The 17302-nt window shown below is 35.7% G+C and overlaps 1 protein-coding gene and 1 non-coding gene across 2 annotated transcripts in view; one reads left to right on the forward strand and one right to left on the reverse strand.

Moving 5' to 3' along the window:
- Positions 1 to 17302, reverse strand: part of LOC126183717 (uncharacterized) — a 368227-nt gene that overhangs the window by 66238 nt on the left and 284687 nt on the right. The gene's annotated exons all lie outside the window — the stretch shown is intronic.
- On the forward strand, positions 6146 to 6220 carry Trnat-ugu (transfer RNA threonine (anticodon UGU)). The gene has a single exon. It is a non-coding gene; the product is annotated as a tRNA-Thr (tRNA).

The raw sequence follows: 17302 nt of genomic DNA on the forward strand, positions 1-17302 counted from the left end.
TATTTGTGTATGGAGATGAACTACATTCACAAGAAAATGAATTATAAACATTATGACCACCTGCTTAATATCACATTGGTCCTTCCCTGAAATGGGATATAGCTGCATGGATTCGATAATTCCTTGGTAGGTTTCTGCAAGTGCTCTATATGGGATCAGATGACTCTGCAAGTAGTATAATAATGCTGTTTTTGGTGCAGAGTGTGTTACTGATAACATAGTTTATGATGTAATCAATGAGTCATGAGTTTTGCCCATCCCTCCCCACTTCCCTCATTTGGCAAAGGCCAATTGCACTATTCATAAAATAGCGGGAATTCAAATTTTGATAGGAAATTGAAAATTTTGGTATGAAATTCAATAGGTAGCCCAACTGTGCTGGCGTGTTTCCTGTGGAAGTAGGGTTGTTATTGTCCTAAGTATAAAATGGCAAGAAATTCAAAGTGGGAAATGTAAAATTGAAAATTGTGCATTATGATGCTGACATACTAGCCGTGCCTCTATGACATCACAGTCAATCTGAGACTTGGAATGTGAGCACTGCCATAAATAGGACATCAGAATGCAAAATGTTTGATCTGGAATACAAAAGGGCAACATGAGACATACTGCCACCATTTTATGATGTCACAATCCAGTTCAGACCTGTCAGGCTATTTATAACAGTGCAGAATTCTGTCCCACAGCAGTAATACTGGCCTTGACTCCATTGAATCAGAAACTTGCTAAAGCTTGTTGACCTGTATTTATAACAGTGAGAAATTCTGGACCAGGCTTGAGATACTGGCTCAGCCCTACTATAAGCTACTATTCATCCGCACTTGTATGGTCACTACATGCTCTAAGTTTGGATGGTTTTTTTTTTAAACAAATACTGGTGAGGGAAGGGGGAGGGCTTCTGCTACCACATCATAGCCTCCACTGCCCCATGGTAACTGACTGGTGCCAGGCCACAGTGTCAACCACCAGGTTGTGGATGCCGTGAGTATTGGCATCACTTGGAGATTGGGACTGCCGCCACCACCGAACACTGGCCAGGCCACAGCCATCACTGGACACTGGGCGCTCCAGTTGGGAGATCATATCTGAATGACTAGTTTGCGTTATCATCGCTGACTCTGCCATGGCATTACCACTGCACCGCCACAACAGTGGGCTTCCCAGCCAACCACAGGCAAGCCGAAAAAAGTCTGCTGCTAACACAGTGTATGACATTACAGTAAGAACCTCCCCAACCCTCATCACTGACTCACTGCCAGCCACACACACTGGTCAGTTGCAACTGCCACATAAAGCCACCAAGTGTGCTAGATGTCATGTGACATCACTCCTGTCGCAGCAATGGCTGTCAGATCTGGCTGTGAGTACTGTCATGTTCGATACCATACTGATATCGTTAAGAGTGTGTAAGTAACCTGACAAGCATTTCTCCTACTGGATACTCTGATGTGTCGTAATTTGTCAGCTTGGCTTTCACCCTATTTATAATTAGGTGTCTAGACAGAGGATGTTTGTGTGAACCTGCTTGCTACTGGCATATATTTTCACCCTAGAGAGCGAGAGAGAGAGAGATAAATATTCATTGTGATTGACAAACTATGGTGGTATCAGACCAACATAATTCGTCCTGAATATTGAGATGTGCTGATCAAAGAATACATTGATTCAAAGCTGGTAGAACTCAACAAATGAATAAAGAAACTTGAAGATGGTAACAGTATATGAAAAGTGTTTCTGTTAGATCATTATACACATAAAAAGTGATTTAAGTCATGAGATCGGTGTACCGCAATTGATTTAGTTGTTGATTCTACAGAAATTTGTGGTAACATATTCATTCAAGACAAACACACAATCTACTATCTGGGCAGAGATTCTAACATTAGGTTCGTGACCCTCACATACAACTGCAATACATTGATCACCCACTTTTTTCATGTATTGCGACGTGATATACTGTCTATAAGTAATGATTTCAGTTTGCAATGCACGATCAGTGTGGTAACATTGACATAACGAAACGTCAGGCTCCACCTACACAGTCAACATCATGTAAGCATCATCAATGTTCTTGTGTATATGCATAGGTGTAGTCTACTGTGATCTGTTGTTTAATTTGTTTCATTTTCCCAATTCCAGATGATGTGGAGTATCCTCTAACGAAAACATCCCAGCAGGGGTAACTACCAATCCACCTTTCACCATGAATTCAAGTGGATGTAAACGTGTTAGCGCTGGAATGCTCTCTGGTCACGAATTCAACCCAGTAGTGATTTTTGAAAATCCGCGTTATTTTGGTACATAAGTAACTGTACAGAGTGGCGCAGGCTGTATGGCAACTCAATAGCCATTGCAGCCATCTTTACTCGAAATACTCAAACAACCTCTACAGGGATACTTTGTGATCACGAGATCAATGCTAACGACTTCTCACGAACGAAAAAATTTTAACAGAACGCAATCGACTCACATGCAGGAACAGACCTTCCAGAATTTAACATACAACAGTTTTGCCATATAGCATGTACTCGACCAGAGACTGAGTTGGCAGCCTTACGTTTAGAGATTCTACAAAATGTCATCCTTCAACTTACAGGAAATTTCACTGCAATCTCTGAATCCTATACAAGAAGGCGTGGCTCAGTATTGTCGGATGTCAATGAATGTGAAGGAAATTCAGTGGAAGTTTTTGCAGACTTCATTCCTGAACATCAAGATATAGTTGGAGAATATTTTACTAGAGGCAGACATAAAGGAATAGATTGTTTTTACATGCCTCAAATTTATTAAAAATACCAAAGCAATGAGTTAGAAGCAATCAAAATTTTTAAAATATTTTCAGCCAAGATGATACAAATTTAAATCATATTTATCATGAATTTGTTGGGGGTGACTTAAAATTTGACTGTTTTAAAGAATTGTGTAGTAAATGTTGGAATAATGATGAATTTGGTTTTAAAACAAATATATATGACAAGAAAAACGAATAATAGAAAATATTGAGAAAAGATAAGAATTTCTTAGATATTAAATGTCAAACATAAGAACATTAAACATAAACATTGAACATAAACACACTGAACATAAACATTATACATAAAACGTTAAAAGTAAACACTGAACATAAAAACATTCAACGTAAAATAAAAAACATTTACTGTATTTTTATCCTCAATAAATTTTTCAAAATGTGTTCCAGAAGTTGTTAAAAAAGCTGAACACTTAAAAGAAGAGTTTAAAAAATGGAAAAAGATCCAAGAACAAATACGAAAAATTAAAAAAAAGAAGATCAACCAATTATTGATGCAACTGAACAAGTTAAAGAGGAAATGGAAGGTTATGTGATAATGTATTAAAAGCAACTGAAGAAAATAGAGAAGTTGAGAAAGAAATGGTTCCTTATAACTGACATTATTTAGAAGAATTTAACAAAATTCAACCAATTAAACAATATGATAGTGATGAAAGATATTATACATTAAGTGAATCAGAAATAGGTGATTTATTGATTAATTATGAAGAAGTTAAAAACAGAAAAAAAATCAAAAGACAATGATGTTAAAAAATAAATAGAAGTGACACAATGTTAAAATTTACCAATCATAGTGAAGATACTGTTTTTGGATTAAGATTGGTTGGTACTTTCAAATTTATTGGTACTTATCAGGTTGAATTCAATGGTGATAAATTAATATGGGTGACAATGAATATGAATTAACTGATGGATTAATGAATCTTGTAACTAAAAACAAATTAGTATAGATGATTTACATAAATAATTTAATTATTTCCATTTACAAAATTATTCTAGAATTTTATTTGACTCAAATGCGTTAATCCTGATAATAATCCAAATAAAGTTAAATAACGTAAAGGAATAAAATACGATTATTTGATAAAAACAACTGTTGAAGATTATTTACTCAGTTCTTCAGGGAGAAATCTTAATGATTCATTTCAAAATAATGGTGAAGGTTTAGTAAAAAAGATATTAGGAAAAATCAATTGAATATATTTGAATGAATGAAGCTCATCAATAATTTGATAGATTAAGAGTTACGCATGGTGAAGAATTAGCTGGAAACAAAAATTATCATAATGAAGAAATTGGAATAACACAGAAATAGATTTTGTGACTTTGTTGTCAAGAATCCAAAAAGTATACCTTATTTCTTAAATTTTTTAATAATTTTATACATACATTTTGTGAATCTGTAAAACATGTTTGTGACTTAATTGCAAGATTAACAGTTATTGATGTAGCAGAAATGGTTGGCAAATAATTATTTTAGTGAAAAGTTGGAATAACAGGGAGTTCATCGTCAGTAATCAGAAAGGCCACCACATTTTGTCAGAATTTGAATAATACACTATATACATTTGGCAAAAGTGGTTCATTCTCTGGTAGATCTGCAGCAATTGCAAATGCAGTTATAAACCAAAAAAAGCTGATAAAGAATTAGAAGAACAAAACTGACATAATTCAGAAATGGAGAAGAAACGAAGTGCATGTACAATGGTAATTTTAAAGAAATAATATAAAAATTAATAATCCTTTATCTAATTTTGACATAGAAGAATTAGTTAAACTATTAAAAAATAAATAATTTCATGGCATTTCTATGACTGATTAGTTACCTAATAAACCAGAATATTAAGGATATAGAATAGTAAATATTGATGCATCTGATCACGTTGGTAATCACTGGATTTGCTATTATAAGACTAAAAATATAACATTGGTTTTTGACTGGAGGAAATGTGCCAATGGACCTAGCAAATTATTTAGGAAAAAGGGTTAGTATTATAACATGGTGTCACAAAGTTTAACGAAATTATTTGTGGTCATTTTGTTTACTTGTTTTAAAACAATTTTGTATTAAATATAAGTTTAATTTTATTTTAAATTTAGTAAATGGACATTTTGGAAATAAATTGTATGCTGAACTCAATAACGATTTAGAAAAAATAAAAGCTTTTCAGTTATAAGTATCAAAAATTAATAATGAGTTAATTTCAAATTTGAAGATTTTCAAACAAAAATTAAAGATCTGAAATTAAAAAATTTCAGTCAATATAACCAAAAATTCAGGAAGAATGAGCGTGAGATTCAAGAAAATAAAATCATCATTACAGCTGTTAGAAACAAAATTTAAAGTTATTCAATCACCAGCAGATTCAAAACAGATAGCGCAATTAAACACTGTCAGACAATATTAAATGACATTTTTAAAATAACTAGAGGTGATATTAGTTTTAAAGGTAGATAAATGGTAAGTATAAATGATCCAATTAATGTGAAAGCTGCAGTCAACAAACAAATATAGTTAATAAATTAAAGAATCTTGATACTAAAGCTGAATATACAAATTGAATACTTATGTCAGTAAAACGGATTTTAATCAGCTTGATAACACTAATCTAATTAAAAAATTTAAAAAACAGGAAATAGGAAAGGCTTTTTCAGATTATTTATCAAAAAAAAGAGTTAATTCCATAGTTAGATGAGTTAGGTAGTCTTAAAGATATGATAGTCAAATTATTGAATTTACTTTTATGACTGGAGGTGAACAAAAAAATGTACACTTTCAATCAGTATAACATTATTCTTAAAAATGTTATTGTTTTGATAACAATATACAAAAGATTTAATAGTTAATTATTTTGATCTTTCAATAAGTGTTATTGATGTACTTTACAAAATATCTCCTGACATCCTGTGAACACAAATAATGTGGAAAAAAAATTTCTAACCATAAGATTAAAAGATTCGGGGCACACATTTTCAACATGTCTCCAATGAAGCACATCAATGCATGTTTGCAGCTAGGGCGTCCATTTAATTATCATTTCATTTCTAGCAAAGCTGCATGGTCATCCACGGTAACTGTTCTTTCGGGAACAGATACTACCGTCATATATTTAGTTAAAATATGGCTGCCCGGCCATTGACCTCCTTGTGTGAACGCACACGCTATGCCTGAACACGTACGGGACTTGGTAGATTAATCTGCCACGAGTAATGAGTATGATGGGCAAACATCTATTAGGCGCAGTACGAATGCAGTGGTGTGGACATGTTGGGAATGTGGATCTCACGGGGAGCGTGCAAGGGATAAGTCCCTGCAGACGCACTATCCTCTGTGCCCGCGGTGGCTCAGATAGATAGAGCGTCTGCCATGTAAGCAGGAGATCCCGGGTTCGAGTCCCGGTCGGGGCACACATTTTCAACATGTCCCCAATGAAGCACATCAACACCTGTTTGCAGCTAGGGTGTCCATTTAATTACCATTTCATAGATGAATTTGTTATTTTTTAGATCTAGAAATGACTCGATTTAAATATAATAACATTTTTTAGATTTTATATTTCTAAATCCTAATTTTTTTTCTTTATTACGGAAAGTGAAAAAAAAGATTACCCATTGGACAGTTAGGAAAAATTAATCCAAAAAGAAATAAAATTACAAATAAGAATACACTTCAAAAACAGGTTGTATTGATTGAATAAAGAAATGAACAAAAATTTCTGAAAAAATAAATTTGAACATATAAAAGAAGTTATTAATAATTTGAATACAGACTCAATTACTTCTGACAATTGTAAAAAAGAAATTAAAAATTCTTCTAAATACATTTATAACTGTGACTACAATCAACCAAAAAGATGAAATAGCTTGCAATTACCAAAACCACAAATAAACATATTATCCAGGAGTGGTATGTTTTTTTGGAAAATTTGATTTTAAAGTATATCTGAAAACTCATCAAAAATGACCATATCATGAAAAAAATATTAAAAGCTAATTAATTTTTTATTTTTTATTTTTATGCTTAATCTTCTATGCAACTGCTTATTTCTCACAAGTAATCATTGCTATCACCTATTATTTCGTCTGAGTATAATTTATAATGACCATATGGTAATGTATTAACTCCATCTCGTAATATAATATGTCAGAACCTAAAACAATTTTATTACTTTGTACTGTATACACGTTGTTTTTAAATGATTTAATTACATTAATTTCCTATATTGTTTTATTTTGTTATCCAAACAATTATTATAATCATCAAAACAAATTTCAATTTTTGTAACAGATTTCTTAACTCCCTTGGAGTTTTCTCTTCTTTTTGAACAACTTTGTACACATATATTTTCGATCTTAAACTACCATGCACTAACATAATTTTTCCAGTTTTCATCGTTCATTTTTACTAAAACATCCTTATTTACTTGAGGAATTCTGTAAATATTATCTGTTGAATAATCACTTGTGTCAAATTCGTTTATCATAGATTTCATATCTTAATATAAGTCTTCAGTTCTTACGTAATAAATAAAAGAATCTGAGCCATATAACAGAATTCAATATTTTCACCATATTTTGGCTTCATAATGTTATAACAATAGTCATACATTTTGATTTATGACATATCTAGAATGCTCATTTCAATAAAAACAGGTTTCCTGAATTTTATTAATGTTTATTCATATGAACTGCAAAAACATTTTCTGAAAATACAGTAATACGTCCATATATTAATTTTGAAATATATTCTGTATATTTTCTGGCACTGGTAATATTTCAATATTATGTTTTTAATTTTTTTTCCAAATATTGAATTATTCATCAATTTATAGAAACCTGTTTATGTAATAAAATCAATATATTTTTTTAACCAATATTACTGTTTAAATGATAAGATTTTATGAAATTTCGTAAATTTTAATCGAAATTTTAAACATCATTTAAGATTTCTCTAGTGTAAAACAGACTTTTTTTTGTTGTTCTTGTTGTCTTCAGTCCTGAGACTGGGTTGATGCACCTCTCCATGCTACTCTATCCTGTGCAAGCTTCTTCACCTCCCAGTACTTACTGCAACCTACATCCTACTGAATCTGCTTAGTGTATTCATCTCTTGGTCTCCCTCCACGATTTTTACACTCCACGCAGCCCTCCAATGCTAAATTTGTGATCCCTTGATGCCTCAGAACATGTCCTACCGACTGGTCCCTTCTTCTTGTCAAGTTGTGCCACAAACTCCTCTTCTCCCCAATTCTATTCAATACCTCCTCATTAGTTATGTGATCTACCCATCTAATCTTCAGCATTCTTCTATAGCACCACATTTCAAAAGCTTCTATTCTCTTCTTGTCCAAACTATTTATCATCCATGTTTCACTTCCATACGTGGCTACACTCCATACAACTACTATGCGAAACAACTTCCTGACACTTAAATCTATACTCGATATTAACAAATTTCTCTTCTTCAGAAACGATTTCCTTGCCATTGCCAGTCTACATTTTATATCCTCTCTACTTCGACCATCATCAGTTATTTTGCTCCCCAAATAGCAGAACTCATTTACTACTTTAAGTGTCTCATGTCCTAATCTAATTCACTCAGCTTCATCTGACTTAATTCGACTGCATTCCATGATCCTCGTTTTGCTTTTGTTGATGTTCATCTTATATCCTCCATTCAAGACACTGTCCATTCCGTTCAACTCCTCTTCCAAGTCCTTTGCTGTCTTTGACAGAATTACAATGTCATCGGCGAACCTGAATGTTTTTATTTCTTCTCCATGGACTTTAATACCTACTCCGAATTTTTCTTTTGTTTCCTTTACTGCTTGCTCAATATACAGATTGAATAACATCGAGGAGAGGCTATGACCCTGTCTCACTCCCTTCCAACCGCTGCTTCCCTTTCATGTCCCTCGACTCTTATAACTGCCATTTGGTTTCTGTACAAATTGTAAATAACCATCCGCTCCCTGTATTTTACCCCTGCCACCTTTAGAATTTGAAAGAGAGTATTCCAGTCAACATTGTCAAAAGCTTTCTTTAAGTCTACAAATGCTAGAAATGTAGGTTTGCCTTTCCTTAATCTATTTTCTAAGATAAGTCGTAGGGTGAGTATTGCCTCACGTGTTCCAACATTCCTACGGAATCCAAACAGATCTTCCCCTAGGTCGGCTTCCACCAGTCTTTCCATTAGTCTGAAAAGAATTCGCATTAGTATTTTGCAGCTGTTACTTATTAAACTGATAGTTCATTAATTTTCACATCTGTCAACACCTGCTTTCTTTGGGATTGGAATTATTATATTCTTCTCTAAGTCTGAGGGTATTTCGCCTGTCTCATACATCTTGCTCACCAGATGGTAGAGGTTTGTCAGGACTGGCTCTCCCAAGGCCGTCAGTAGTTCCAATGGAATGTTGTCTACCGCCGGGGCCTTGTTTCAACTCAGGTCTTTCAGTGCTCTATGCAGTTTCTTTATTATTTAATATTTTTAATATTTTATTTCCCCCTCTGGTGCTAATGGTTAATCTCTGTGTAAATCATGTAATGTTTTGAATATTCTAAAGCGATTTCTAAAATACAACGATATTTAGTATTATCTGGTATTTTAAGTAATTTTTCAGACTTAAAGCATTTTTGATTTACCCAACTGAAATCTCTAAATGGTAAAAATTGAGCCGGTCCCCAATCAAATAAATTATTTGCATCTAAATATGCAATATAATTTGGTTGTTTTCCTGGCTCAAAATTTTTCATATATTATTTACTGTAGCATATCTTTTAATAATTTGAGAAATTCTAGATTTAAAAGCAGAAGTTTTTCTATTAATCTGTTTATTTGATTTTAAAAAATGGTCATCGTCTAGAAAATTGAAACCATGTAAACTTTTCTGATGATTTTTTGTTTATTTCTTAATATTTACCTACTAGGAGCTATTGAAAATAATTTTCATATCGATATTATTAATTTTACCTACAGACCTATTCGTAAGATTTATTAATTGTTGTTTATTAACTATAGAATAATTCTTCAATTTTTTTCGTTTTTCAGAATTTACAAAGATCAGTTAAAGACTTTTTATTCAATTCGTTACATTATTATTAATATTGCCCTCAGATTTTTGATTAGATCGATTACATGTTGTTTATTAAATTTGGAACACTTTTTTAAATTTTTTGTTTTACAGATCTCATGACGTTCCTTTAAAGGTTTTTATTCATTTCGTTATCATTATTATTAATATACGAACAGTGATTAATTTTTCTTTATTAAGTTTAGAATAATTTTTTAATTTTGCAAATTGATCGAAGTTGTTTTATAATTTTATATATTAGTTCTCTGTTCTTCATTTCTTTCATAATAAAATAATCAATAAATTCCTCTAGATCTTGTTTAGTCGCATTTGAATTAAATTTTCTCTAAATAATTTTCTAAATCAGCATAACTTAATCCATGTTTTCTTTATAACAGTTTTCTAAGTTTTGAAACAACTCAGGTATGGAGTATATTTTTGTTTAGCTTTGATCTACATAGACCAAATGCAGTTTTCTTAAAAATTTCAATGTTTAGGATTGAACCATACCTCGAGTTTTTAATTAAAATTTCAATGATATAGATACATGAGGTTTGACAGAGCTTTTTAATAAAGAGAAAAATTTATTAATTTTAATTTTTTAAGGAAATTAAAATTTGTTCAAGGATATAGGTAAACACAATCTCTGAGAAGGTATTTATAAAGAAAATAATTTATTAGATGTTCATTTTTAATTAAATGAAAATTTCAATCACAGTTACAGTTAAATTTTTAAATGAGGGAAATGGCATAACTAAAATCTTGCTTTTAAATCTGAGAAATTTAAAAAAAATGCTCTTTGCATCAGAGTCGGCTCACATATATTACAAAAACCCATTTTATGGTAGTGTATTTATATAGGATTCAGCATAAGCAGCTGGATGAAGAAGAATCATCTCCACAACAACTTCATTGTAAGTAAATACTTTGGGAAAAAATGAATAACAAGAATGGGATGCTACTGCCCATCAGCATTAGACTGATAATCGCTGGCCCATTGTCATGTGGGAAAACTTCATTTTTATGTTCCTGCTAATGAATCCAGATAGTGTTCACTTCGAGAATGTATATATTATTTCAAAAACACTGTTTCAGTGCAAGTAGCATTTACCTGAGGAAATACGTTCAATTGTTGACAGTACTATATATAAGACTTTTACCCAAAGTGATGTGCTGTCACTACCTGTAGAAGTAAAACCTTATACTGTATTCATATTCGATTATGTAACATAGCAAAATAAGGATCGAGTATGCAAATACTTCTGTTTAAGAAACTTCCTGGCAGATTAAAACTGTGAGCCCGACCGAGACTCGAACTCGGGACCTTTGCCTTTCGCAGGCAAGTGCTCTACCAACTGAGCTACCGAAGCACGACTCACGCCCGGTACTCACAGCTTTACTTCTGCCAGTACCTCGTCTCCTACCTTCCAAACATTACAGAAGCTCTCCTGCGAACCTTGCAGAACTAGCACTCCTGAAAGAAAGGATATTGCGGAGACACGGCTTAGCCACAGCCTGGGGGATGTTTCCAGAATGAGATTTTCACTCTGCAGCGGAGTGTGCGCTGATATGAAACTTCCTGGCAGATTAATCTGCCAGGAAGTTTCATATCAGCGCACACTCCGCTGCAGAGTGAAAATCTCATTCTGGAAACTTCTGTTTAAGTCGCATTAGAGGCCTTGATATCTTTTACCTAAGTGAGACATATTCAAGGAACCCAAATCATCTAAAAATGGGTAATGCAAACCGTATTATTGTCTTCAAAAAGGATAATATGAAATTAAAACATATTTACCAGACACATGAATGAACTGACATGACATTCAAAGATTTTTATGTAGTGATTGCTGGGATCATTCACAGCATAGCTTTGTAGTAATCAATAAAACAAAACACTTAAAGGGAGAGTGATACTGTCAGAGCTTTCAGGATGTTTCTAAATGAAGTGTGTGTTGTGTGTGTGTGTGTGTGTGTGTGTGTGTGTGTGTGTGTGTGTATGTGTGCACAGTGAAACAGAATAGTAATTACGTCATTACACTCTACAGCACTGATACGTTTGCAAGATCATCTGCCCAAAATCTGTATGAGAAGGGTAAGCAGAAATTTTGGCTGTGTGTTGACGCAAAAATTAAGTGATACTACTAGATTTGAAGAACTCAATAAAAGTATCAAAGACTTAAATACCTATTGTCACACCATTCTGAGATTAATCAGGAAATTAACTGCAATGGTTGACATAACTGAAAAGAAGACAAATAAGGTAACTGTGCAGCTAGATTTAATTGAAAAGAAGGTAAAGGGGAGTGTATGTAAGTTGTATACCATTCCAAAGTCTGTTTAGTATGTAACAACATGTCAACAACACATAAAGTCATTGAAGCACGTATGGCTATTTGAGAGAAAGTTCAGTTAGGGCATTTGGAAGGGGATCAGAGACACATTTATACCTGTCACAGAATCTCTCAAACAGTTCTCGAAGCTTAAAGAGAAGGGAGAAAAAGGAGATGCTATTGATAATTTCATTAAATATTACAGCAATAGTCATATAGATAGCACTTACAGTGTAAGCTAGGAAACTGCACATCGCAAGGTACCCTATCTATGTGTTTAACCAAAATGCAGTACGGATTGGAGACAGAGGATTCGAAAGTACAGCAGGTTTAGTGATCCTAATATTCTTAAAAACTACAAAACTAGGCAGTTATTCACCAAAAGGTATTGAAACATGTGGCCAAGTATTAGGTACGATGGGCGTGTACATGAAAGCCAATAGAGTACAGATGAAATGCACTTATGGCGAGTACAATGGTCAATGGCCAAGAAGTTGAACATTGTAGTGTGTGTTAACTGTAAACTGGGACAACTTTGCCAGCAGGGCAACTCTGACACTTTTTGAATAAGAACATAGTTGGCCTCCTACCAAGTTCCTGGATCATCGAATAAAGGCGCCACTGCTTTCACTACACAAGGCAACAATGAATGACAGATCTATAGCACATTTTACATTTATTCATTGTTTCCTGGTCTTTATCAGTGCTTTTCCTTTCGTCTTACGGAATATGTGTTTTCTGGCAGTGTACAAAAGTGTACACCCTGCCCACTTATTCTAACATAAGTGAAAACTATTTCTTTTGTTCAATTCAGTTTGCACGCACGTTTTAGAATCACTTTTAGAAATAAAATTGTGTGGCGTACGTAGTATAATAACATAACTTGGCAATGTTGCACCAGGAAGCGCACTAAAACTTTTCCAACCTAGAATTTTGCCTTTCCCTTCCCTCTTTCACCTTTTTTTTTCAATCAAGCCTCTTTGGGTCTCTGTACAAGTCGTTAAATGCCAAGACCCATTAGACCCAAATTGGGAGCACGCAGGTACCAAAATTATAATGACGCTACGCTACAGATAGCTGTCTCAGGAGTGATTAATAAGCAAATGAGCAGTGGAAAACCAGCAGAAGAATTCAATATTCCTCGGAGCAGAGTTGAAAACAAAATAAACTTCGTCCTGTCGGGGTTCATCGTTCAAAGCAGTTATGGGACACGTGGATTTTAGGTGGACCGAAAGGAACAAAATATGGCAGTATAGCAAGTGGATGGTTTAATGCTCTGCATTTTGAAAAGCGGTTTTTCCATGTCCTTCCGCCGTGGGCAGGAAACCTATCTAGCCCCAAATGTTTACTAGAGGAATGTAAGAGTTATCAAGGCATGCAGAACTCATGACATTCGCTTTGTGTTCTCGCCCCCAGCATCCACTTATATGTGTAACCCTCTAGAATCTAGATGCTTCAGTCTTTGTTCTCTGTAAAAGGAAATGCAGAGCCATACTGACATTTTGTACGATGAAAAACTCATCTAGTTACAAGATGCTCGAGAAAAGTGCATTTCCCAAACGGTTGGCAGGACCTCTCATTGCTTTGGACGAAGGAGAGAAAGTGAAATCGAACATCATATCAGGGTTCAAGAAATGTGGCATTGTGCCACTAAATCCTGAAGGAGTTTATTCTAGAATCCCAGATGCAGAGAGAGCTGATAGTATTGGCACACCTACAAGAAACAGTGATTCATTCATGAAATACCTTCAAGTCTGTCACAGAAGTAATAATCATAGACCACTGAAGTGGAGAACAAAGAGAATTGATGTAGCACCAAGAGAAGCTGTTGACGAAGCACACTTCATGAACCACCAGTCTCTTCCGAGTACCTCTGTAACGAAACAAACTGAGGCGACTGGTAGAAGGAAGAATGCTCAGAAGAATAGCCATCACAGCAGCGATGAATCTGACTGTGCTTTTTCTTTACATGACACATATGACTCTGAACCTGCACAAGATGCAGACCCTATGGAAGAACTAGATAGTCGGAAATTAGTTGATCCTCTTGATATCGCTTTTTTCTGTGAAGAGGATAGTAATTCATCCATTCGTGAACATAACGAAATTAATGCCAGTATTGCACAGGGTCTTACAAAACCAAAACTTGGAATGTTTGTTATAGTAAAATTCCTGGCAAATAAAGTTTCAAGCGTTTTGTTGCTAAGCTTATTTAATACTATGGAGACAAGGAGTTCAAGTGTTGTATCTTCGTGCAACGGACAGGGGGAACGTTATTTCTCAGATGTGCCAAATGAGACATTACTGAATGTAAAAGACACTGTATGCATAATTAATAATCCTTACAACCAAAACCAAGGCAAGTTTTTCTTTTCTGATAAGAATGTTAAACTATTATTTCAACTTTTAACTTTGTAGATTTTTATTTTGTGTGTACCTCCCTCTATCACTTTCTCTGTAACTATCTTCGCATTAAAGTGTTTAACACTGATGTTTAAATTGTTTTCAATGATTTTAACACAGTTGGAAAAGTTCCCCAGTTTTCCTGGTACTTTTGCCAAAACTGTTTTTCATTTTTTAAATATATAAATACGTACTAAGTTGTCATCTGTCCACGGATTACGAAACTAGTGTCTGGCATCACGCTGCGTGGAAGTTGAATGCCCGCCGGAGCAAATAGATCTCAATGGACGATAGAGGACACTGTTGTCACAGCGACACGCAACAAGACTATGTGACACCTTCTGCATGACTATATGGAGTGGGCTTCACTTCAATAGCAGTGCTCCTCACTACAGAAGGAGATTACTTCTCGTCACAGAAGAAGAATCTGTAAGAGGCCTAACCGGCAGCAATTATATACTCAAGCAGCACATCGCCAACATGGAGAAAGCTCTATATGAGGCTAAGGCTGAATTATGAGGTTTAACGACGGCGCCCACTGACGCTGCCCAACCGGCCAATGACATTGCATAGCAGTTGCTTCAAAAATTCCCTGTGATTATGGATCCGGTATTGGCACAGAGCTAGGAACAACATTCTGCTGTCCACCACATTCATACTACACCGGGACAGCCTGTCTCTTTCCGCACCGCCGACTACCTCCGGAGAAGTTAAGGGCGGCTAAAGCCGCTTTCGAAGCAGTGCTACAGACGGGACAGCGTCTCGCTCTAACAGTGCATGGACCACCCCCTTACAAATGGTTCTCAAAAAGGATAAGTCTTGGCGTTTGTGTGATGACTGTAGGGGACTGAACTCCCGCACTATACCACACTGGTACTCGGTACCGAAAGTATTGGATTTCTCGAGCAGTTTAAAAGGTGCCACTGAGTTCAGCATCATAGACTGCGCTAAGGCCTTTGCACAAATTCCAGTGGCAGAGACAGACAAGCACGAAACCACCATCAGACGCCTTTCGGGTTATTTCAACACAACATAATGCCTTTTGGGCTTCGTAATGTCGCTCAGACGTGGCAGCGTTTTATGGACGAGATTTCACGTTATTTAAGCCACATTTTCGCTATGTGGACGACGTGTTCGTTCTTTGTGGTAATATGAGTGACCATAGTTACCATTTGAACGCGGTTTCCTCTCGTCTTGACGCATACCGTGTCAAACTTAACGAGGACAAGTGTTTATTTGCTAAGACAAAGTACAATTCTTGGGTTACCTTGTATCAAGAGATGGTGTTTCTTCTACTCCTTAGATATTTTGCAGATGCCCCTTCCCATCACATTCAAAGAGTTACGCAGGTTTGCAGGTACGGACAGCTATCACCGGTGAGACGTACCAAAGTTTGCAGAAATTATAGATCCTATCAATGATCTGCTAAAGGGCAAACACACATCCAGTGACAAAAGTCCCCTGAACATGTCTGGCTGAGGAGGCTTTCAGGTCCATGAAACTGTCTTTTAGTGAAGGCTGTCTTATTGGTTCACCTCGTTTCCAATGAGCAGACGGCTCTTTTTGTTGATGTCAGCCAGTGAGCTGCGGAGGCTGTACTCCAGTAATTAGTACCAGGAGTGTGGCAGCCACTGGATTTCTTTTCAAAAGTTCTATCTACACCGTAAAAAAATGGAGCGCGTTTCACAGAGAGCTTCTTGCTTTACATCTCTCTATCAAACATGTTCGACAGTACCGGGAAGGAATGGAATTCAGAATTTACGCAGACCACAAATTCTTAACTTCATTTTTTCAGTAGGCGTCTGAATTGAGCTCCCAACGTCAAATCCGTTATGCGGAATTTGTTGCCCAATACTCTACTGATTTCAACCACATCTCTGGGTCTCACAACATTGTGTGGATTGCTTATCACGCAGCTGTGAATCTTTGATGTTTATCGATTGGACAGATATCGCAGAAGACAAAGATTCTGATGCATTTTTATAACAGTGTCAGCTCGATCCTGCATCCACTAGTCTGAAAATTGAATGTGTGCCAGTACAGCGTTCCCAATCCCGCTTATGGTGTGACGTGTCTGAGAATGTTTTGTCCCAGTTTATTCCACTACTTTGGCGGTGCACCATCGTTGATGTCTTACGCGCCTTATCGCATTCTGGTGCTATCGTTTTTGCTAAGTTTGTGGCCTCCACAGTAGTGTGGCTGGGAAAGCGGAGAGATTGCCAGCGCTGGGCAGGTAATTACATACCATGCCAGAAAAACAAAATTGGTCGCCACACGGCCTCTCCTGTGTACCCTAAGGGTCGTTTTGCCCACATTCATGTTGACGCCAAAGGACCCCTTCCTTTCTTTCATTATGTTGTCACCATAACTGACAGGTTTACGAGGTGGGCACAGGTGGGCCCAGAGTCTATTATTTACGCCTGCACCATTCCTCGAGCTATCATCTCCACATGGTTTACTCGGTTTGGTATTCCTACAGCAATTACATCTGACAGAGGCCGTCAGTTTGATTGCCAATTATTTAATGAACTGCTATGTATGACAGTTTGCAAAACACCTGATAACTACAAGCTACCATCCCTGTAGCGATGGGATGGTAGAACGTACACACTGTACTCTGTAGGGTGCCTTGTCATGCCACAGTATGGTGTGGCCAATTCCCTTACCTGTGGTTTTGTTGGGAC

This window comes from Schistocerca cancellata, chromosome 4 (genome assembly GCF_023864275.1).
Source record: "Schistocerca cancellata isolate TAMUIC-IGC-003103 chromosome 4, iqSchCanc2.1, whole genome shotgun sequence".
Classification (NCBI taxonomy): Eukaryota; Metazoa; Arthropoda; class Insecta; order Orthoptera; family Acrididae; genus Schistocerca; species Schistocerca cancellata.